Source organism: Pleurodeles waltl, chromosome 6 (genome assembly GCF_031143425.1).
Source record: "Pleurodeles waltl isolate 20211129_DDA chromosome 6, aPleWal1.hap1.20221129, whole genome shotgun sequence".
Classification (NCBI taxonomy): Eukaryota; Metazoa; Chordata; class Amphibia; order Caudata; family Salamandridae; genus Pleurodeles; species Pleurodeles waltl.
Window position 1 is genome coordinate 1,553,104,039 of NC_090445.1, and position 18,681 is coordinate 1,553,122,719.

Sequence of the window (18,681 nt, forward strand, 5' to 3'; positions counted from 1 at the left end):
TTCTCATTATCTACCCTGGACTTTCTGGCAAAAGTGGGGGCTGTGTCCAGGGGGCGGGCATCTCCACTAGCTGGAGTGCCCTGGGGCATTGTAACACGAAGCTTGAGCCTTTGAGGCTCACTGCTAGGTGTTATAGTTCCTGCAGGGGGGGAGGCGTTAAGCATCTCCACCCAATGCAGGCTTTGTTTCTGGTCTCAGAGAGCAGAAAGGCTCTCACCCCAGGGGGTCAAAAACTCGTCTCTCAGCAGCAGGCTGGCACAGACCAGTCAGTCCTGCACTGAAGGATTGGGTAAAATACAGGGGGCATCTCTAACATGTCCTCTGTGTGCATTTTTTTTATAAATCCAACACTGGCATCAGTGTGGGTTTATTATTCTGAGAAGTTTGATACCAAACTTCCCTGTATTCAGTGTCGCCATTATGGAGCTGTGGAGTTTGTTTTGACAAACTCCCAGACCATATACTTAATATGGCCACACTGTAATTGCAATGTCTAGGAATATACTTAGACACTGTAGGGGCATATTGCTCATGCAGCTATGTCCTCACCTGTGGTATAGTGCACCCTGCCTTAGGGCTGTAAGGCCTGCTAGAGGGGTGACTTACCTATGCCACAGGCAGTATTTTGTAGGCATGGCATCCTGAGGGGGATGCCATGTCGACTTTGCCTTTTTCTCCCCACCAACACACACAATCTACAATGGCAGTGTGCATGTGTTAGGTGAGGGGTCCCTTAGGGTGGCACAACATATGCTGCAGCCCTTAGGGACCTTCCCTGGTCACAGGGCCCTTGGCACCACTGGTACCTTTTACAAGGAACTTATGTGTGTGCCAGGGGTGTGCCAAATATGGAAACAATGGTACATTTTAGGTGAGAGAACACTGGTGCCGGGGCCTAGTTAGCAGGGTCCCCGAACACTTCTCAGTCAAGTCAGGATCAGTATCAGGCAAAAAGTGGTGGGGGTAACTGCAACAGGGAGCCATTTTCCTACACACTTGTACTGGGGCCATCATCATCCTACCTGTTAGTTGGTGGTGACTCTGGCCTCTGTACATGTGGTCTGCCACTCTGTGGCCTGGAGACACTGGTGTGGGGTCGTTTGACCTGAGCTGATGGAGGTGGCTGGGTGGTAGGGGTGTCAATGGTATCCTGGGTGGGGCTGCTGGAGGGTGACAGCCCAGGACTGTGTGACGGGCCAGGGTAATCCTCACTGTCCATACATCCGTTTCCAGTCTCCTGAGTGGGGCCTCTGTCTCCTTGGGGGGCGCTAGCACACCTTGGCCTTTCTGTCAGGGTGGCATGGGTGGTGGTGCCTGTGGGGGGGGGATGGAAATGTATTTTACATGTACTAATTCGAATAAGGATGCACAGCTTTGCCCTATTTTGTGCTGTTTATTCCCCTGTCGGGCCATGCAGAGACCTATTGTGGGCTTGTCCTTACATTTTGCATGGGATGTGGAGGTGCATTGTGGGTGCTGTAGTGCCATTGTGAGTCCTTGCAGGGGAAGGTGCCTGTGCATAGGGGGAGGGATGTGGACCTGTTAGTGGGTTTGTGGGCATGCAGGGTGACTGGATGTAGTGATTGTGGCCTGGCTGGAGTAGTGGTCATGTTGGTAGTTGGAGGGGTGGGGAGATACATGCATTACAGGTGTGGTGGATATGAAGAAATTGGAGATGACTTGCCCGAGTCCAGTCCTCCAGTGAGCCCAGTGAGGCCCTCGGGGTGCAGGATAGCCAGTACCTTCTCCTCCCAGTCAGTGTAGTCAGAGGGTGTAGGTGGGGGTCTTCCTCCAGTCTTCTGGCCCGAATGTTGTGCCTGGATGCCGTAGACCTCACCTTCCCGCGCAGGTCGTTCCATCTCTTGCGGATGTCGTCCCTTGTGCGTGGATGGTTTCCCACTGCGTTGACCTTGTTTACAATCGTCTGCCATAACACCATATTCCTGGCAATGGGTGTGTGCTGGACCTGTGCCCCAAAGATTTGTGGCTCTACCTTCAATATTTCGACGACCATTGTACTTAGCTTCCTATATGTGAAGCGGGGGTGCTTAGGGAGTGCCATGGTGTGTGTTGTGGGTGGTGTGTTGTAGGATTATTGGTGAGGGTGCTGTTGTGTGGTTAGGTGTGTGACTTGTGTGATGTTGAGTTCAGTGTATGAGTGTTGTGTTGTCAATATCTGTTGTGCTATTGGAGTTGCAAAGGATTGCTGGGGTGTGTATGTGAGTGGTTCATAGTGTTGTGGATGTGTGTCAGGTGTGTGGGTTTCAAACTTGCCAATGTGTGCATTTCTTGCTGTTGGGTCCCATTGCTGGCCATGGCAATCCGTACCGCCAATGGTCGTTCGACATCCACTATCTGCTGCAGTGAAATGTGCATCATTATTTGGAGGGTGGAGGATTTGTCTGCTTGGCGGTGGCGGGGTGGGGTGTACAACCTTTCCGCCATCAAGGGCCCTGGCGGAGGCTGGAGGTAGCAGAATTTTTGGAGGTTTCTGTTTTTGGCATCATTATATGGCGGTGTGCTGTTCACCGCCAATGGCGGTCTTCTGTTCACCGTCGCCACGGGGGTTGAAGGTGTTTCCAGCCATGTTCATAATGACCACCTATGTCCTTTCTAGAGAGAGAACGTCCTTTTGTCTAGTGAAGGATTGGAGACATCACAAGGATCCGCACAGGGTTAATATGTCTGCTGCAAAGAACATGTACTAAGCAGATCAGAGTGCATATAATGTAAAAACGGTCGCATTCGAGTTCGCGCTGTGAGCCCCATGGCAGCCAAGAGAGCTATGAGCGCAATGGTAGTCAAAAGAATGTACTTTTGTCTGGTGAAAGGTTGAAGTCATCATAAGTGAGCACACAGGGTTAATGTGTCTGCTGCAAAAAACGTATACTACGCAAATTAAAAAGTACATGTAATGTAATAATGTAAAAAAAACTCTAGCAATTTATCTTTCTAGAGAGAGCGTACTTTTGTCTAGAGGAAGCTTAGCGTCATCAAAAGGTAGTGCACTGGGTTCATGTGACTGCTGCAGAGAACGTCTACAAGGCAAATCACAAAGTGCATGTAATGTAAAAATGTCAAAACTACTCTGGCAGTTTATGTTCTTTCTCGAAAGAGAATGTACTTTTGTCTAGTGGAAGCCTGGAGTCATCAGAAGGCACTTCATTGGGTTAAAATACCAGCTGCAAAGAACGTCTACTAAGCAGATAGAGTGCATATAATGTAAAAACGATACCACGGATCGAGTTCACACTCTGAGCGCTGTGAGCACCATGGCAGCCAAGAGAGCGTACTTTTGTCTAGTGGAAGCATGGAGTCATAAGGTGGCGCACAGGGTTAATGTGCCTGCTGCAAAGAACATGTAGTAGGAAATTCACAAAGTGCATGTAATGTAAAAAATAAAAAAATAAAAACTCAAGCAATATATGTTATTTCTAAAGAGAGAATGTACTTTTATCCAGTGAAGCATTAAGTCGTCATAAGGTAGCGCACGGGGTTAATGTGCCTGCTGCAAAGAATTTGAACTAGGCAAACCACAAAGTGCATGTAATGTAAAAATGTCAAAATAACTCTGGCAATTTATGTTCTTTCTGATGAGAGAACGTACTTTTGTCTAATGGAAGCTTGGAGTCATCACAAGGTAGCGCACAGGGTTAATATGTCTACTGCCAAGAAGGTGTACTAAGCAGATCAGAGTGCATATAATGGAAAAACGATACAGATCGAGTTCGCGCTGTGAGCCATGGCAGCCAAGAGAAAATACTTTTGTCTAGTGGAAGCTTAGAGTCATAATAAGGTAGCGCACAAAGTTAATGTGCCTGCTGCAAAACATGTATACTAGGCAAATCAAACAGTGCATGTAACATAAAGATGTAAAAAAAAAACTCTGTTGATTTATGTTCTTTCTGGAGACAGAATATACTTTTGTCCAGTGGAAGCTTGGAGTTATCATAAGGCAGTGCACAGGGTTAATATGTCTGCTGCAAAGAACATGTACTAAGCAGATCAGAGTGCTTACAATGTAAAAACGATACCGCCTAGCGAGTTTGCACTCTGAGCACTGTGAGCACCATGGTAGTCAAGATGACGTACTTTTGTCTACTAGAAGCTTGGAGTCATTATAAGGTAGAGCACAGGGTTAATGTGACTACCACAAAAAATGTGTACTAGGCAGATCACAAAGTGCAAGTAATGTAAAAATGCCAAAATTACTCTAGAGCATTATGTTCTTTCTGGAGAGAGAGTGTCCTTTTGTCTAGTGGATGATAGGAGTAATCACAAGGATTCTCACAGGGTTCATATGTCTGCTGCAAAGAGCATGTACTAAGCAGGTCAGAGTGCATATATTGTAAAAAACTATACAGATCCAGTTTGTGCTGTGAGCCCCATGGCTGCCAAGAGAACTTACTTTCGTCTAGTGGAAGCTTGGAGTCATCATAAGGTAGTGCACAGGGTTAATGTGCCTGCTGCAAAGAACGTGTGCCATGCAAATCACAACGTGCCAGTAATGTAAACATGTCAAAATAACTCTGGCGAATTTATGTTCTTTCTGTTGAGAGAACTTACTTTTATCTAGTGGAACCTTGGAGTCATCATAAGGTAGCGCACAGGGTTAATATGCCTGCTGCAAAAAATGTGTACTAAGCATATTCGAGTGCAAATAATGTAAAAACGATACCGCTGATCGAGTTCACGCTCTGAGAGCTGTGAGCGCAATGGTAGCCAAAAGAATGTACTTTTGGCTAGTGGTAGCTTGGAGTCATCATAAGGTAGTGCATTGGGTTAATATGCCTGCTGCAAAGAATGTTTATTAGGCAAAATACAAAGAGCAAATCATGTAAAAATTTCAAAATAAATGTTGTGAATTATATCCTTTCCGGAGAGAGAACGTACTTTTGTTAAGTGAAATCTCAGAGTCATCATAAGTTAGTCCACAGGGTTAATATGCTGCTGCAAAGAAAGTGTACTAAGCAAACCAGAGTGCAAGTAATGTAAAAACCATACCGCCGATCAAGTTCACGCTCTGACAGCTGTGAACACAATGGCAGCCAAGAGAAGTTACTTTTGTCTAGTGGAAGCATGGAGTCATCATAAGGTAGCGCACAGGGTTAATGTGCCTGCTGCAAAGAATGTGTACTAGGCAAATCACTATGCATGTAATGTAAAAATGTCAAAGAAACTCTGGAAATTATGTTCCTTCTGGAGAGGGAAGAAAACAAGTTACTTACTGTAACTACAGTTATCCAATATTGGTATCTTTCATAAATTCACATGCTTGAATCATCCCTGTCGTCGAAGTGGGAGTCCGACGGTATATCAAAAAAGCAGTAAGTAAATATTTTCATAGGCTATAATGCTAGCAAAAGCACACATATAGCCTATCCATGTCCTTTTGTAAAAAAGAACCAAACTTGACTTATGACCTATCAGGCTCCAGCACCCTCTAGAAAATTCCCCAAAGATGCTCATTCCCTCAGACCTTCTAGCACAAGAGTGAAGAGTATGTAATTGAAAGGAAATGTGAGCCTCAAAGGGGAGGAGGGTGGGTTGCATTGAATTTATGAAAGATACCTTAACTGGATAACTGTAGTTACAGGTAAGTAACTTGTTTTCTTATCCAGTATTGGATCTTTCATAAATTCACATGCTTGAATCTGAATAGCCAGCAGTACTCCTAATGACTGTTATGCCCGCAGTGGATGGTGGGTGAGAGCATTGTAATCTTTCTAATTATATACAAAAATATATATATATATTTTTACATATATACATTAATACATATCAAGCAATAATTGCGTAGGAGTTAGAAATCATTGCGTATCGAATTAAATATGCACATTAAAGTAAAAATCTCACCTCAATGAAACAGATGACGCAGGACCACCCGTCCAATAAGTGAATCAGTTCTTTGTGTTGATTCCAAACAGTAATGCTGCGCGAAAGAATGTGTAGCCTTCCACGATGCAGCTTGACATATCTTGCCCAAGGCGATCCCTTGAAATAGACTGTGCCTTTGCGCGGCTGGTTAGTGGTTTTCCAGCTTTTGTATGGCAAAACTGAATGGTGGATGCAATCCAACGAGCTATTGTTGCATTAGTAACTCCTGTACCCTGATGACCCTGGCCATAGGAGAATAGTCGCTGGTCTGGCTTCCGGAGTTGTTTAGTATGCTGAAGGTAGAACTAAGGATCGTTTGATATCCAGTGTGTGGAGAGTCCTTTCCGCCACAGTTGATGGGTTCGGAAAGAAGGTTCTTAATATTACTGGTTCGTTCAGGTGAAAAGATGAATGCACCTTAGGGATGTAGCTTGGGTTTGTTCTGAGAAGAACAAAGTTGTCTGAGAAAATTAGGTAGGGTTCCTTAGTGGTAAAGGCCTGTATATCGCTGACTCTCCTCGTGGACATAAGAGCAAGGAGAGTTGCCACCTTCCATGTGAGTTATTTCAGATCCGCTCTGTGAATAGGCTTGAACGGGGCTCTCATTAATTGTGAAAGGACAATGTTTAAATGCCATTGAGGAGGAGGTGGTCACACAGGAGGGAAAGTGCGAAACAGACCCTTCATAAACTGTTTTATTAGCCTGGATGAACCAAGGGAGGATGCATCCGCAGAGCATCTGTAAGATGACATAGCCGCCAGATGGACCTTAACTGATGCATGTCCGAGCCCAGTTTTTGATAGAGCATGAAGGTATGATATAGTTTGCTCTGGCAAGACCTTTAACGGATGCAAATTGTTTTGATGGGACCAGATACAAAACCTCTTCCATTTGAGCCTTCAAGTTTTGTTTGTACTGTCAGCTCGTGCTCTAGACAAAATTACTTTGTATTCTTCTCAATGTTCATGCCATGGAACTTGTTCAATTTTCTGAGGTCTAGGATTGGTCTCCATTCTCACGACTTTTTTCTTATTAGGAAGAACTGCGAATAGAATCCGAGTCCCCTCTGATGTACAGGGACCTCTTCTATCGCCCCATTAGGAAAACGTCTTGCTGAAGCAAGTGAAGATGAAGTGGGTGTGATTTTCCCAGAGAGTGGTGTGGTGGTTTTTGAACAAATTCCAGCGTATGACCATGAGCCACTATATCCAGCACCCATTTGTCCAATGTTATGTTTTTCCAATTCTGTACATAGTTTGAGATGTTGGCTCCGATTTGATGGAATTGTGGAAAACATGGAAGCATAGCCAGTGCCAGACAAGGATCATTGCTTACGAGGTTTATCCCGGGTTTGTGAGCTCTGTTTCCTTCTCCCGCCTGGTCTAATGTAGGAGATCGTGGATGATTGTCTATAAGACTGTTGATAGGCTGGTCTGTATTGTGGCTGTTGGTACTGCCTATGGTAGGAACCACGCAACGTAGAGAAACCCCTACCTCTGGCTCCCCGAAAGGGCTGCTTTTTGTACTGAAGGGTACCCAGAGAACGAGCAATGTCCGTGTCAGTCTTGATGGCCTGTAAGGCGTCATCTATATGTTTGCCGAAGAGAGTTTTACCATCATAGGGCATGTCTAATATCCTGGACTGGACCACTGGCCTGAAAGAGGTTGCTTTCAACCATTCCTGACAGTGCAGCACAGCTGCTCCCACAAGCTGCCGGAAGCCCGTGGATGCTATATCTAATGAGCATTCAATGATCTTTTCTGAAGTACGTTCTTCCTCCTGCAGTATTTTGCATGCCTCAGCTTGTTTGTTCTCAGGAATGATCTCTATGAAGGCATTCATGTCAGACCACATCTGGCAATCATAGTGACCCAAAATCACCAGAGAGTTGGCTGCACGGACAGTTATAGCTGACATGGACGAGAATCTCTTGCCCACGTTGTCCAGGCATCTGCCTTCCTTATCTGGTGGAGTAGATATAGGCGCAGATGGATTTTTGAAACGCCTTTTGGCAGCCTGGGAAATGACAGAGTCTGGCTTTGGATGCCCTGTCGAACACGCTGGCGAGTCCTGTGTAGCCTTGTACTTTTTATCCAGCTTCTGTGGAACTGGTGGAACTGTAGCTGGATTCTCCATAATTTTAATGCCTTCACTCCAAATAAAGGGGGTCATTCTGACCCCGGCGGTCATGGACCGCCGGGGCCAGGGTTGGCGGGAGCACCGCCAACAGGCTGGCGGTGCCCCGCAGGGCATTCTGACTGCGGCGGTTTTGCCGCGGTCAGAAGTGGAAAACCGGCGGTCTCCCGCCGGTTTTCCGCTGCCCAAATGAATCCTCCATGGCGGCGCAGCTTCTGACACCCCATACCGCCATCCTGTTCCTGGCGGTTCTCCCGCCAGGAACAGGATGGCGGTATGGGGTGTCGTGGGGCCCCCGTAAGAGGGCCCCACAAAGAATTTCAGTGTCTGCTCAGCAGACACTGAAATTCGCGACGGGTGCAACTGCACCCGTCGCACCTTCCCACTCCGCCGGCTCCATTTGGAGCCGGCGTCCTCGTGGGAAGGGTGTTTTCCACTGGGCTGGCGGGCGGCCTTTTGGCGGTCGCCCGCCAGCCCAGTGGAAAACCCAGAATCACCGCAGCGGTCTTAGGACCGCGGAGCGGTGTTCTGGAGGGGGGAACTCTGGCGGGCGGCCTCCGCCGCCCGTCAGGGTTAGAATCACCCCCAAAGTCTATGATTGGAATTGCTCTCACCGACTTTCTTGCTTGTTCTTTAAAGTCATGGAGGAAGCATTCTGACTGTGAGAGAGATGTTGGTAATTGAAACCGTGTGGCCACTCTGTCCATTAAATTATGAAAGCCTCCGATATCCTCTGGTGGAGAATCTGATGGGTGAGGAGGTGGTGATGATGGTGTAGGAGCTAAATATTCCTCCCATTCATTTTTAGGATGTTGGGGTGTTGAAATCTCTTCTTCTTCTTCCCTTTCATCCTCTGAAGAGGAAACGTCCGCTCTGGGAAGGGCAGCTATTTTAGACTTAGGTGTAAGCCTGGGAGTTGCTGGAGGTGGGGGTATACTCCTTGGTGCAGCAGGAGAGGAAGGAAGAGGCGGCTGCCTCTCAGCTGCGGCTGGAAATCTCCTCTTATAAACCTGTAACATAGACTGCAAGTCTTGAATTAAAGAGGCAGGCATTTGCACAGTGTCCCTTGGCTGAAGTAAAGGCTCATAATAATGTCTTTGATGAGTATAATATGACTGATACTGTTGTTCGTACTCATCCTCATCATCATCCTCCTGATATTTGACATGTAACTGGGATGGGCTGTGTGCATTATCAAACGGCCCTTTATCTGACTCCTCCCAGCTTAGCGGGTGACTAGGAAGTAAGGTTGTTACCTTACTTGGTGATGTATCTGCTGGATAAACAGTAGATCTAGACGTCGTAGTAATTTTCACTGTGACTTGAATGTCGGGAGATCCAGAAGAAATGGGAATCACATTACCTTGACTGACAGGAACTAGTGCATCGTCTATACCAACGGAGTCGACGACGATGGTCCCGTCGATAGTGTTGGTGTCATTGATGATTTTTCCACCAGTGAGGGTCTCGTCGACATCGTTATCGATGGTGCTCTCGTCGACGATGGTGTCAAAGACAATGCTCTTGTCGACGATGGTGAAGACGACGGTGCCCTTGCCATTGATATTCTTATTGAAGAACCCTTTAACGATAAGGTTTTTTCTGAAGCAGCTTTTGTTGACGGCTGCAACAATGGATGTGACTTATCCGTGACTCAGACTGAAGGAATTGGAGCCTCGAATTGGACGGTCTCGTCGGCGAGACGGTAACCGTGGAAACCGTCATCGTAACTGTTCTCAACGGCTGTATCGTCATCGACTTGAATTTAAGTGAAACCTTTCTGGAAGTGGAAGCCTCTGATGAAGGAGAACGGTGGCGGGAATTCTTTCTGCGATGAGGAGAGGATGGCTCACAGGAAATTGAGCTTTGCATGTTCTTGGCATCCTCTTTATGGTGCGTCTTGTGATGTTTCCTGCTTTTCTCAGCCTGCCCCAGGTCCGCAGATCTGGACCTTTTATGAGGCCTTTCTGTATCACTCTCCTCACCAGAAGTAGAGGATTTAACCTGTAACCAGATTAACAGTCTTTCTTCTCTGTCTCTAAGGGTCTTAGCAGAGAAGGTGCAACATATCTTACAGTCTTTTACCTGATGCACAGGATGTAGGAAATATAAACAGTCCTTATGTGGATCATACACATGCAGCCTCTTCTTGCCACAGGTCTTACAAGGGCGGAAAAGGCCTTTCCTGGAAGAATCAGACATCGTCTGAAGAAAAAAGTTGTCTTGAGAGGAAAAAACTGAGCAGAGCTCAGGGAGACTCCTTTCACACGACGTGCGGTAGAAAATCTGAGGGAATGAGTCTCTTTGGGGGAATATTCTAGAGGGTGCTGGAGCCTGATTGGTCATAAATCAAGTTTGGTTCGTTTTTACAAAAGGACATGGATAGGCTATATGTGTGATTTTGCTAGCATTATAGCCTATGAAAGTTTTTACTTACTGCTTTTCTGATATACCGTGAGACTCCCACTTCGACAACGGGGATGATTCAAGCATGTGAATTTATGAAAGATCCAATACTGGATGATGTACTTTTATCTAGTGGAAGCTTGGAGTCATCATAAGGTCGCGCACAGGTTTAATGTGCCTACTGCAAAGTATGTCTACTAGGCAAATCACAAAGTGCATGTAATGTAAAAATGTCCAAATAACTCTGGCGATTTATGTTCTTTCTGGAGAGAGAACATACTTTTGTCTACTGGAAGCTTGGATTCATCATAAGGTAGCGCACTGGGTTAATATGTCTGCTGCACAGAACATGCACTAAGCAGATCAGAGTGCATATAATCTAAAAAGGTCAACATAACTGCTGATTAACGTTCTTTTTTGTATGAGAAAGTACTGTTGTCTAGTGGAAGTTTGGATTCATTATAAGGGAGCGCAGAGGGTTAATTTTCTTTCTGGAGAAAGAGAACCAACTTTTGTCTAGTGGAAGCTTGGACTCATTATAAGGTAGCACAGAGGGTCCATGTGCCTGCTGCAAAGTACGTGTACTAAGCAGATCAGAATTCAAATAATGTAAAAACGATACGCCAATCGAGTTCGCACCCTGAGCACTGTGAGCGACATGGCAGCCAAGAGAATGTGCTTTTGTCTAGTGGAAGTTTGGAGTCATCATAAGGTGGCACTAGGCAATCATAAAGTGCATGTTCTGTAAGAATGTCAAAACAACTCTAGCGATTTATGTTCTTTCTGGAGAGAGAACATACTTTTGTCTAGTGGAAGCTTGGAGTCATCATGAGGTAGCGCACAGAGTTAATATGTCTGCTGCAAACAACGTGTACTAAGCAGATCAGAGTGCATATAATGTAAAAATGATGGCGCGGATAGAGTTCACTCTCTGAGTGCTGTGAGCCCCATGGCAGCCAAGAGAACGTACTTTTGTCTAGTGGAAGATTGGTATCATAAAGTAGCGCACATGGTTAATATGCCTGCTCTAAAAAATGTGTACTAAGGCGATCAGAGTGCATATAATGTAAAAACAATACTGACCGAGTTAGTGCTCTGAGCGCTGTGAGCGCCATGGCAGCCAAAAGAAAGTACTTTTGTCTAATGGAAGCTTGGAGTCATCATAAGGGAGCCCAAAGGGTTAATTCGCCTGCTGCAAAGAATGTTTACTAGGCAAATCACAAAGTGAATGTAATGTAGGAATGTCAAAATAACTCTGGCAATTTATGTTCTTTCTGGAGAGAGAACGTACTTTTGTCTAGTGGAAGCTTGGAGTCATCATCAGGTAGCACACAGGGTTAATATGCCTGCAGCAAGGAACGTGTACTAAGCAGATCAGGGTACAAATAATGTAAAAGTAATGCCACCGATCGAGTTCACGCTCAGAGTGCTGTGAGCACCATGGCAGCCAAGAGATGTACTTTTGTCTAGTGGAAGCTTGGAGCCATCATAAGATAGTAATGTGCCTGCTGCAAAGAATGTGTACTAAGTAAATCACAATGTGCATGTAATGTAAAAAAACTGTGGCAATTTATGTTCTTCCCAAAGAGAGAACGTACTTTTGTCTAGTGGAAGCTTGGAGTCATCATGAGGTAGCGCACAAAGTTAATATGCCTGCTGCAAAGAATGTGTACTAGGCAAATCACAAAGGTGGTCATTACAACCCTGGCGGTCGGGGTTAAAGCGGCATTAAAACCGGCAACAGGCCGGCAGTAAAAAATTTGGAATTATGACCGTGGCGGAAACAGCCAACAAAGACAGCCACTTTAACACTCCGACCGCCACGGCGGTACAGACAAACAGCGCGGCGGTCACCGCCCACAGACAGGCGGGAGACAATGTACCTCCCACAGTATCACAACAGGCCAATCCGCCACCTTTTCCGGGGTGGATTCACCGCAGATAAAAACACAGTGGAAACAGCCATTTCAAAGGGAAAACGCTCACCTCTACATACCCCACGAGGAACGACAACACCATGGAGCCGGAACTCCATATTCTCCCTGCAATAGTCTTCCTGCTCCTATACGAGGATCAACAACGCCGGCGGCGAAGACCACAGTGAGTACTGCACCTACGACATAGGGGAGGGGGAGGGAAAAAACACAGGGACACACACAACCAACATCACAACCCCCAACCCGACCCTCACCCACTACAACACACACACCAATGCATAACCAAACATTACAGTAACAACCCCCCCGGAAGAATGCAAAGACAAAAGGAAATGAGTTGAACCATTGTAATATATCAAAATACAGTAACCAAATATATACATATATATATACACATTAAACAAAATATACACCACGATTAGTAGTGCAGGTAATGCACCATTCATTGTCCGTGGACCACTGGGCCCAAAATGCATGGGCGAGGCCCACACTAGATACCTGATCAAAACGGAGAGAACACTGCAGGGGCATCAGATAGAAATACAACAGGCACCTCAGGGGGAAGGGAAGGGGGGGCACCTCAGCCGGATGAGTGCACCACGCTAGATCCACGAGGGGGCTCCATGCCCATTGATGTATCCTGAGGAGTGCAAAGCCACAGTCTCTCACGTCTCTACAGTGGGTTGGCTGCCCACTGTACCATCCTGGGGAGTGCAAAGCCACAGTCTCTCAAGTCTCTACAGTGGGTGGGTTGCCCACTGTACCATCCTGGGGAGTGCAAAGCCACAGTCTCTCAAGTCTCTACAGTGGGTGGGTTGCCCACTGCTTTATCCTGGGAGTGCAAAGCCACAGTCTCTCAAGTCTCTACAGTGGGTGGGTTGCCCACTGTACCATCCTGGGGAGTGCAAAGCCACAGTCTCACAAGTCTCTACAGTGGGTGGGTTGCCCACTGTACCATCCTGGGGAGTGCAAAGCCATAGTCTCTCAAGTGGATAACAGTCTCCACTGGTTCTGGAGGGGGACTGGTACCCAGAGTGCTTCATCCTGTGCAGGACAGACGGAGTGGATGCATGTCTCCACTGGTTCTGGAGGGGGACTGGTGCCCAGAGTGCTTCATCCTGTGCAGGACAGACGGAGTGGATGCATGTCTCCACTGGTTCTGGAGGGGGACTGGTGCCCAGAGTGCAGCACTCACCCCGTGACGGTCCCAGTTGCGTCACTGCCCCTGCCACTAATGGGCTAGCGGTGCTCGCCTTGGCGGTCTTTGCCCTGTTCAGCGGTGCTTGAGTTGGCAGTTTCTGACCTGTTCAGCAGTGCTTGCCCTGTTCAGCGGTGCCTTCCATGGCGGTCTTTGCCTTGTTCAGCGGTGCTTGAGTTGGCAGTTTCTGACCTGTTCAGCGGTGCTTGCCCTGTTCAGCAGTGCATTCCATGGCGGTCTTTGCCCTGTTCAGCGGTGCTTGAGTTGGCAGTTTCTGACCTTTTCAGCGGTGCTTGCCCTGTTCAGCGGTGCATTCCATGCTGTCTTTGCCATGTTCAGCGGTGCTTGAGTTGGCAGTTTCTGACCTGTTCAGCGGTGCTTGCCCTGTTCAGCGGTGCATTCCATGGGGGTCTTTGCCCTGTTCAGCGGTGCTTGAGTTGGCAGTTTCTGACCTGTTCAGCGGTGCTTGCCCTGTTCAGCGGTGCATTCCAAGGCGGTCTTTGCCCTGTTCAGCGGTGCTTGATCTGGCAGTTTCTGACCTGTTCAGCGGTGCTTGCCCTTTGCAGCGGTGCATTCCATGGCGGTCTTTGCCTTGTTCAGCGGTCCCTGGCCTGTTCAGCGGTGCCTTCCATGGCAGTCTTTGCCTTGTTCAGCGGTCCCTGGCCTGTTCAGCGGTGCTTGCCATGGCGGCCTTTGCCTTGTTCAGCGGTCCCTGGCCTGTTCAGCGGCGCTTGCCAAGGCGGTCCTTCATTGCCCAGCAGGCCTGTGGCTGGCGGTCCTTCATGGGTCCGCTGGGCTGTGGCTTGCGGGGCCCTCCTGGCCAGGGACGATTGGGCTGGCCTCCTGGGCAGTGACTCTGGCGGTGACCCCTGGCCAGTGACGATTGGGCTGGCCTCCTGGGCAGTGACTCTGGCGGGGGCCTCCTGGCCAGTGACGATTGTGCTGGCCTCCTGGGCAGTGACTCTGGCGGTGGCCTCCTGGCCAGTGACGATTGGGCTGGCCTCCTGGGCAGTGACTCCGGCGGTGGCCTCCTGGCCAGTGACATTTGGGCTGGAGGTGGCCTCCTGGGCAGTGGGGATAATGGCGTTCTTCTCCGCCGTGCTGCCCCTCCCAGACTTTGGAGATTTCTTCTGCCCCTTCCCCACCTTGGGAGGAGTCACAGCTGAGTCAACACTACCCCCGGGACCCTTGTGAGCGGCTTTGCTGGCTGGAGCCGTCCCCCTCTCCCGCCGGGCACTGCCCAACTTCTGGTGCTTCACAGGGGGGGGGACTGGCTGTGCTGTGGCTCCGTGCCACACTGGCTGGCCTGGAGGCCGGTGCACTCCACATACCTGTAACAGGCACCGCTGCTCCCGGCGATTTTTTGGCTGAGGTGCTAGTACGAGACCTATGAGTTGGAGGGGGGGTGGGAAAGAGGTCAAGGTTGGCCAGGAAAAGTTTCTTAGGAATACTGGGATGGGTAGCTGGAGGGGGTTTGGGAGTGGAGGAAGAGGTAGTGGTTGTAGGAGGTGTACGTTTGGTGACTTTGGGTGAAGGTGCATGCGCTGGAGGCTGTCGTGAGGTGGATGGCTGTTAGGTGGGTGTGTGCCTGCGTTTGTGTATCTTCGGAGGGGGCGTCACACACACACTTGGAGAGGACACAGGGGACGTGTAAATGGGAGTGGGGGTGGTGACTGCACGTGAGCGGGGTGTAGTGGTGGGTGTGCTGGTGCGGGACGTAGTGGCTGTAGAGGTAGTGCATGCAGGTGAGAGTGTAAACGAGACTGGGAGGGAGGAGGGAGACGACGACGAGGGGGACACAGTGGAGGCAGTGGATGTTGGTGTGTCTGTATGTGTGTGATGCTTGCGTGAGTGCCTGTGGGATGTGTGGTGCTTATGTTTGCCTGAGCTTCTCTTGTGTGGTGAGGTGTGTGCAGGCTGGTCTGATGGTGTGCTTGGGATAGGCTGGGGTACAGGGGATTGGGTCTGGGTGGAGGAAGTTGGAGGGGGGAGGCTAGAGATAGGGACAATGGCTGCCATCAGTGCTGAGGCCAGAGTTTGCAGGGTTTGATGAAGGGCAGCCTGACCAGGATGAATGCCCTCCAGGAATGCATTTGTGTGTTGCAATTCCCTTTCTACACCCTGGATGGCATTCAAAATGGTATACTGCCCAACAGTGAGGGACCTGAGGAGGTCAATGGCCTCCTCACTGAGGGCAGCAGAGGTGACAGGGGCAGGGGCTGAGGTGCCTGGGGCGAAGGTGATGCCCACCCTCCTGGGTGAGCGGGCACGGGGCGAAGGCTGAGGGGCTGCTGGGAGGGCGGTGCTGGGAGGGGTGTGTCGGCTGTACCTGTAGAAGTGGGGGGCACAGATTTTGCCGCCACCACAAGGGAGCTCCCATCGGAGGACGAGTCCGTGTCGCTGGTTGCTGATCCTGTCCCCGCCATGAAGCTCCCCTCGCACTCCGTCCCACTGGTGTATTCCGAGTCCATGGTGTGGCCCTCCATGGCCATGTGGGTCAGCTCCCTCGTGCTCCGGTGTCACTTTACCTCCGCCTGATGATGCTGATGCACACAAGAACAGGGAGACCACAAAAAGGGGGGGGATGACAGAAGAAAGACAGGTTGAGTGCATGGCTTACCGCTACCATTGGCGGGCAATACAGACACAGCAGCCCCCTGCACTACGTCACGCTGTTGGGCTCTACAGATGCAATTCCTGGGATATGTCCTACATGGCTATGGTCGACATCTGCACACATAGATGACACAGGGGCATGTATACCTGTACTTGGCACTCTACAGAGGTGGGGTGGGGTGCCACATGGCCTGCATTACGGAGGGGCCTAGCCTACGGAACTCGCCCTGACCTAGGGAAACCCACAGCCCTCCTCCCCCACCCAGACACCTTCACTGCACGCAAAGTTCGCTGAATGATGTTGTACTCACCCCCCTTGTGTCCGCTGTGATGCCCTCAGCACCCATCCAACTCCGGGTAGGCCACCGCCAGGATCCGGAACATCAGGGGGGTCATGGTTCGACGGGCACCCCTCCCACGTTGGGAGGCCATCCCCAGCTGAGCTTCTGCCGTCTTCTTGCTCCAGCGGCGAATGTCCTCCCATCTTTTCCGGCAGTGGGTGCTCCGTCTGTGGTGGACCCCCAGGGTCCGGACGTCCTTGGCGATGGCACGACAAATATCCTTCTGGTGGGCGCTGACCTACATGACATGTACAGGGGAAGAAGAGAAGTCATTACCAACTGCAGCGTTGAAGTGAGTGGCCCACATCCCTACCCTTGTCATGTGGCACATGCATTCACAGTCCTTTATGCATGCAGAACTGTGCCCCCTTCATTCTTACAACCAGCCCTCTCCACACAGGCATAGCCCATACAACGTGCTCCCTGTGTACTTACCTGTTGGTCTGGAGGACCGTAGAGTAGCGTGTACTGGGGGAGGACCCCGTCCGCGAGCTTCTCCAACTCCTCTGCAGTGAAGGCAGGGGCCCTTTCCCCAGACGCACGAGCCACTGTCTCTTCCAGACCGAGGTCACAGCAGCACTTGCAGTGTAGGTCCTCTCCTGTCGAAGATCAGGTATCGAGTGATTGAACAGATAGAAAATGGCGGTCACGTCCGCGGCGGTCACGTCCGCGGCGGTGCGTACCATCACCGCCGGCGTACATCGTCATTGGCTCCTGGGACCCATAGGGTCCAATTTTAACCAATGCAGCACTGCGCTGCGGTCTTCGACCGCCTACCGCGACAGTGTACAATGCCAGCGCAGTTACCTCACATCCCATTGTCCCACTTTAGAGGTCAGGCAGCCGCCATTTCAGGGGCCCACATGGTCTCATTACCAACTGCATCACACAGACCTAAGCCTTGTTGCGCAACACAAATACAGGCCAGATTTTGTGTATGAATGGTGTTCTGTGTAGACTGTGGGTACATACCTCTGAGTTGTTTGACTCTGTGGTCGCTGTTGTCATTCCTAGGCACCATGCGCTGGGACATGTGAGGGGATGGCGGAATCCTCCGGTGTACTGACCGCTGGTGGACCTGTCGACAATGGAGGAAAGACATTTGATCATCCCCTACAGGTGTGACCGTGCCACAATCCAGGAACTGTGTGCCCAGTTGTAGCCAGACCTGATGTCATCAATCTGCCATCCCACAGGGATCCCCCCTCAAGTCCAGGTGCTATCAGTGCTCCATTTCCTTGCAAGTGGGTCATTTCAAACAACAGTGGCCATAGCATCAGGGATGTCCCAGCCTATGTTTTCCAACGTGTTGTCCAGAGTGTTGTCTGCCCTGCTGAAACACATGCGGAGCTACATCGTTTTCCCTCAAGTGGAGGATTTGCCTACAGTTAAAGGTGACTTCTATGCCCATGGACATATCCCCAACATTATAGGTGCCATAGATGGGACCCATGTAGCTCTGGTCCCCCCCCCCACAGGAGTGAACAGGTGTACAGGAACCGGAAGAGTTATAATTCGATGAATGTACAGATGGTATGTTTGGCAGACCAGTACATCTCCCAGGTAAATGCTATGTTCCCTGGCTCTGTGCATGACGCCTACATCCTGCGGAATAGCAGCATCGCTTATGTGATGGGTCAACTCCAGAGGCACCGGGTGTGGCTATTAGGGGACTCTGGTTACCCCAACCTGTCATGGCTACTGACCCCAGTGAGGAATCCCAGGACCAGGACAGAGGAACGCTACAATGAGGCCCATGGGCGGACTAGGAGGGTGATCGAACGCACCTTCGGCCTCCTGAAGGGCAGGCTCAGTTCCTCCATATGACAGGTGGTTCCCTATTCTACTCACCAAGGAAGGTGTGCCAGATCATCGTGGCCTGCTGTATGTTTCACAACTTGGCTTTGCGACGACAGGTGCCTTTTCTGCAGGAGGATGGTCCAGATGACGGTGTTGTAGCAGCTGTGGAGCCTGTGGACAGTGATGAGGAGGAAGCAGAGGAAGAAGACATTGACAACAGGGACTCAGTTATCCAGCAATATTTCCAGTGACACACAGGTGAGAACAAATTCCTGCCTACTACAAGTACTTTCACACTTCTACCTCTATCCTGTCTGTCGATTTCACCCAGTATATGGTAACTGAGTTGTACATTTCCCTTACGGTTT